The sequence below is a fragment of the Spea bombifrons genome, chromosome 2, assembly GCF_027358695.1.
Source record: "Spea bombifrons isolate aSpeBom1 chromosome 2, aSpeBom1.2.pri, whole genome shotgun sequence".
Classification (NCBI taxonomy): Eukaryota; Metazoa; Chordata; class Amphibia; order Anura; family Pelobatidae; genus Spea; species Spea bombifrons.
In genome coordinates, this window is record NC_071088.1 from 71,128,654 (window position 1) to 71,135,029 (window position 6,376).

Sequence of the window (6,376 nt, forward strand, 5' to 3'; positions counted from 1 at the left end):
CAATGCTACACCCTATGACAAGATGTCCTTCATGCTCACTGTGCAGAGAAAGCAACACTTGAGGGGGTGGGATGAAACTTACTCTCCTCTTTTTTTTTTTTTTTTTCACAAAACTCTCCCTGCATTTTCTGTCACTCTAATCACACCCAGGCACTCAAAATAATGAATGGGGAAAGAGGTGGTATGGATGAGCCATTACCCTGTTTTTGCGGAAATAAACTTGGGTAACCTATATTATCCTTGTTTAGCCCGTATCTTAAGTTCCCACTTGCAGGTAGATACTCTTTCCATCACTTGTTGGGGAGATGTGTTTTGCATGGCTGCATACACGCTTGTTTCCGTAGTCATGTTTTTTTTGCATTTCCCAGGTATGACGCTTTTTATGCTTAATCTGATGCAACATGTCATACAAGTAGGTCCTTCTTTGCCTGCTCAATTACCATGTATTTAGAGCTTACGGTGTGTTACACCAGGTCAAGACTTTGTCTTAGACTTATGAGTGGACTTTGTTTGCCCTGTTCTGTTGTCTAGTCTTCTTAATTCAGAGATGTCTTCTGTACTGTTTCTTAGCTTTCAAGTCTCAGTGGCCACATAATAACCAGGGGCTGTCTCAGGTGAAGAGATAGGTTTAGTGTGTCCAGCCCACATCCAGCAATTCATTACATCTGAACAGGCCATTAAGTATAGATCCTGAAGGACAAAACACACCTCTGGCTAAACAAAATAAACCAGAGCAAATGCTATCTGCTCATGTAACTCACCTGCAATTGATAGACCAGAAACTCGATGTTATGATGGAGATGTTCCGCAGCTTGGCTTCTCCTTGTCCTGTCCAATGAATGCTCCATTTGTAGGTCCAGACTTACCTGTTTATGTCCCTAATTTCAAGCGGCGGCAATGTTCAGCAGGGTCACGTCACCTTGGAGTGTGTGTCTGGGTATGTTAGTGTGTGTCCAGTTGGGTTATCTGAATAAATGTTAGTATGTGTGTGTGTCTGGGTGTGCATTTGTGTCTGGGTGTGTTAATATGTGTGCACGTTAGTGTATGTGTCTGGTTGTGTGTTAGTATGTGTGTTTGTGTTGAGTGCCTGGTTGTTTTAGTGTGAGTGGATAAGTGTTAGTATGAGTTTCTGTGTGCGTGTGTGTTAGTGTCTGTGTTATGTTTGTGAGAGGGGACAGAGAAACATGAATTGGAGGAATCTGGGGCTCTTTCCGTGCTGTGGGAAATAGGGCCACCTTGTTAGTGAATGTAAAGAAAAATCTCAAAAACGCAGAATCACAGAAGCACCATACTTAGAGGATACAACTGTGTATATGAATTCCTATATCACAGTGACGACCAAAGCTTTCACTGATATCAGGACTACTTTGAGCTGCCATTGTGACATATTTATAATTAGTTATATTTGTAATTTATTTTATTTACACAACCAAATTTATCAACACATTTACTGTTTTTATCTATATGCAATATGCTTAGGGTTATCTATCTAAGAGACGACACAACGATTTGGAGCCAAAAGAGAGACTACTATGGATGCAATTTAATTGTATTTATTCAGACACAATTCCTGCTGTTTATATACACATTAGTGTGGTTTTTAGGACTGTAACACTCATACTCGCCAAATATTCCGGGCTTCAAGAAAATATGGGAATTAGGACAGAAAAGAGAGACAGAGCTATATTATGATGAAGATTTGAGAAGGGCAGAATTTATGTGACAAAAGATCTTGGTCACCCAGACTAAACCCATAACACCTGTAAGAATGTACCCAGTTTAATTAAGGCTGATTGGTACAAGATAGCTAGGTAATTTACGTCAACACATTTCAGTACAGACTATTCTCATTTGGCTTTCTTTGTGTGCAAAAGCACTATGGATTGGTTAAACTGAAGTTTCAACGTAATGCTCAAGGACAATGTATAATAAAAATACTACGAATACTGTAGTCTCCACTGTTGTTATCATCAACATCACACTCATTTCCTAGTACTGTGTGTTTGTCTCTGTGGCCGACAGCTTAGAGCCTTGCTGTCTGAACACCCTGCTACAGCTCTGTGCTGATAACGCCTTCAGTCCTGTGTCCCTGAAACCTTAGAAAAGAGAAGAAATCAACCCTCTACACAGCTTTATTGCTAACAGCTCATGGTGAGTTTAATATGTCGCTAGTCTTTATTGACCATATAATTTAATAACTGTACATTGTTGGCTTCCAAGTAGAAAAGATGGCATGAGCAGTCACAGCATTCTGTAGGCTTTACCGTGTTTGCGAGTTAGAGGCGGCATGCAACCAAGGCTCCCTTCTCTGGATTTCCTGCCTTTAGCAAGATCTCATTTCCCCTTTTTTCTCTATTGCATTTCTCCACTGTTCTATTCTTTCCTCCCTCTATGGCAATTTTTTTTACCTAACTTCTTTGTATCATCTTTTCCTTTCCTGTTCTATCTTGTCTGCCTTTTTCATTTTTTTCCTCTTTCAAACATCTATTCTCTCTCTCCCTCTCTATACAGTAGATATAAAAAGTCTACACACTCTGTTAAAATGCCAGGTTCTTGTGATGTTAAAGAATGAGACAAAGATAAATCATGTCAGAACTTTTTCCACCTTTAATGTGACCCATAACATGAACAATTCAATTCAATTCAAAACAAACCGAAATCTTTGAGGGGGAAAAACCAACTCACAATAATCTATTAGCATGGCACATCTTGACATGGCAATATTTACCCACTCTTCTTTGCAAAAGCGCTCCAAATCTGTCAGATTGCTTTGGGTTACAGGACCTGATCGAATTGATGCTTCATGGTCAAACCCGGAGAGTTCCCAGGTATGTTCATGGGACAAGTGGTAGGTATGGACCCATAAGAACTTGTTCCATGTGCTCCACCGTTAATCTGGCCCTGCACACGTTCAATTGAAAAAAAGCTAAATTGTGAGTGAGGGGGAAAAACCAACTCACAATAATCTGGTTGCATAAGTGTGCACACCCTTAAACTAATACTTGGTTGAAGCACCTTTTGATTTTATTACAGCAATCAGTCTTTTTGGGTAGGAGTCTATTAGCATGGCACATGACATGGCAATATTTACCCACTCTTCTTTGCAAAAGCGCTCCAAATCTGTCAGATTGCGAGGACATCTCCTTGGATTCAGGTCTGGGCTCTGGCTGGGCCATTCCAAAATGTTAATCTTCTTCTGGTGAAGCCATGCTTTTGTGGATTTGGATATGTGCTTTGGGTCGTTGTCGTGCTGAAAGGTGAACTTCCTCTTCATCTTCCTAACGGACGCCTGAAGGTTTTGTGCCCAAATTGCCTGGTATTTGGAATTGTCCATAATTCCCTCCACCCTGACTAAGGCCCCAGTTCCAACTGAAGAAAAACAGCCCCAAAGCATGATGCTGCCACCACCATGCTTTACTGTGGGTACGGTGTTCTTTGGGTAATGTGCAGTGTTGTTTTTGCCCCAAACATACCTTTTGGAATTATGGCCTAAAAGTTCAACCTTGGTTTCATCAGACCATAACACATTTTCCCACGTGGTTTAGGGGGACTTGATGTTTGTTTTTGCAAACTTCAGCCAGGCTTGGATGTTTTTCTTTGTAAGAAAAGGCTTCCGTCAGGTAAATCCTACTAGAACAGCTGAACTTTATTTGTGATTAATCAGTCACTTTAAATGATGGCAGGTGTGTTAACATGAGTTTGAATGTGATTGGTTAATTCTGAACACAGCCACAGCCACAGTTATTGGAGGGTATGCACACTTATGCAACCAAGTTATTGTGAGTTGTTTTTTTCCCCTCAAAGATATCAGTTTGTTTTGCAATTCAATTGTTCACGTTATAGGTCACATTATAGGTGGAAAAGAGTGTGTAGACTATTTATATCCACTGTATATACCGGTATATATATATATATATATATATATATATATATATATATATATACATATACATTTACACATACATACATATAGACACAAACATACACGTATATGCACATATACCACACTGTACTTACCCCATCCTCCACTTCCCATCCCATCCTGTATTTTCCTTGTAGCCTACAGCTCACTTACTGAGCCACAGTCCTATTGGTTCCAGAAGGTGCTGCAATCATCCTCCTTTATTTCCAATGGGCACCAAGAAGTGAATGATTTCCAGGCGCACAGTGTTAGTGAGGCAGGCTGGTTGCTACACGTCACAGAACCTGATCGAATTGATGCTTCATGGTCAAACCCGGAGAGTTCCCAGGTATGTTCATGGGACAAGTCGTAGGTATGGACCCATAAGAACTTGCTCCATGTGCTCCACCGTTAATCTGGCCCTACACACGTTCAATTGAAAAAAAGCTAAATTGTGTGTAAGATAATTTGTATAGTTTTTGAAATCAATGAGAGTTCAATGTGCTTATAGGGGAAACAAGATCAAGTAGATGGAAAATAAGCAGCAAGTCTCACTTTTAAATTCATGTGAAAAAGTAATCCATGTGACAAATTACATGCAGTAAAATACACTGGGCTCCAATGTGCATATCATTTGGGTTTTGGGGGTGGAGTGCACCTGTAAGTAAAGCTATTTGTATAAAATAGTGTGCAGGTAATCAATATTTCATGAGTTAGTATACTGCAAGTGCATAGTACACAGATAAATAAATGACAGTATAATGGGATATTTTATGTTAAGAATACAATGCAGAAAACATTGAAACCATTATAAAGGAATGATCAGAACTAACTTTTTTCCTCAAATATTACTCAATTAATAATGATTGTATGACACTAATCTGGCATTAAAAATGCACTACCCAGAACATCCTGACAAAATTAATAATATCAAGGTCATGTTACCTGTAGCAGACCAATTTTAGCTGGGAAACATCTACCTCAGAAGGCAAAAGTCCAATGTGTTTTACCATAAAATTAAATGTGTAAAGGGGTGGCTGTGGTTTTGTTTTCCAATCCAGGAACCTTGTACTATTATATTAGAGCTATGATATTTAAAAATATAGAGTTATCAGGAGAATTTTAATTGCATGTAATATAAAGGGCCACAAAGGACTACAATCAACTATGGGTGAGACAAACAAAATAAAGGACGTAACTGTAATAAGGGGTGCAAAAGAATATTAATTATAACCGAGGAAACAAAACCCAGTGCAAAAAAAGATGATATGGCGCCAGATTTGCCCATTCAGCAACACCACTCTTGGAGGAGCGTCAATGAATTAATAGGAATTATGGAACAGAACATTAACAAATGGAGAAAAGGTGAAAAAAAAATTGAAGCTAGGAAAAAACAAACTACACGACAAAAGACAAAAGACAAAGATAGGAATGGGACACATCTAGAGAGACCAGAAACAATTCATTGCTTAAAATGTCTTCTAATGAATGGTTTTAGATTAATTTTAAAAAACAAACATACGAACCTATCATCCATGAGTATAAAAAGGCAACAATTCTACAAGACTGGAGATTGAAAACACTCCAACAATGTATGGGCATACACAAATCACAGTATGCCCACAAATAAACCACTAGCCAGTAAGCTATATCAACAAATCCAACCACTAGCCACAATTCCAACCACTAGCAAGTGGTAGTATATTTTTGCCCCTCAGGTAACGGTGCCCAGACATACCCCATAAAAGTATTGCCTAATGTTGGAAGACACTGTAGTATTCTCATGTGTCTCAAAAACAATTGGAATTTTTCTGAATCCTAGTTCTCATCGGCCTTTGTCACGCAAACCTCTGAGAAGACACAACAATAGTAACAATCTAGTTATAGACACAGCTTATACATTTGTTCTGTTCCTTCATCCATGCTTTCGTGCATGGATACAATGGAGCATAAGAACTGGACCACAGAGCAATGGAAAAAGGTGGCTTGATGAATCACATTTTATTTTACATCACGTGGATATCCAGGTGCGTGTGTGTCACTTACCTGGAGAACACATGGCACCAGGATACATGCATAGAGGCCCCACCTCGCAACTTACAGGACTTAAAGGATCTGCTGTTACTGTCTTAGTGCCAGATACCACAAGACACCTTCAGAGGTCTATTGAAGTAATGCCTTGACGGGTCAGGGCTGTTTTGGCAGCAAAAGGGAGCTACACAATATTAGGCAGGTGGACATAATGTTATGGCTGATCGGTGTACGTGTCTGGTTACAGGAGCCAATTGGTCAAACCACAGAGAATGTGACCAAATCCAAGCAGCTGGGACAGACACTTGGATATCTGCTATAACCATCATATTTGCTTGGCATTTTATTAACCTGTTTTTCTTAAATAAAGGTTACTCATCGGAGTTTATTCACTAAAGAGAGAACGTGCAATAGAGTTTGCAGTAAAGTTGTGGTTTTTCACTC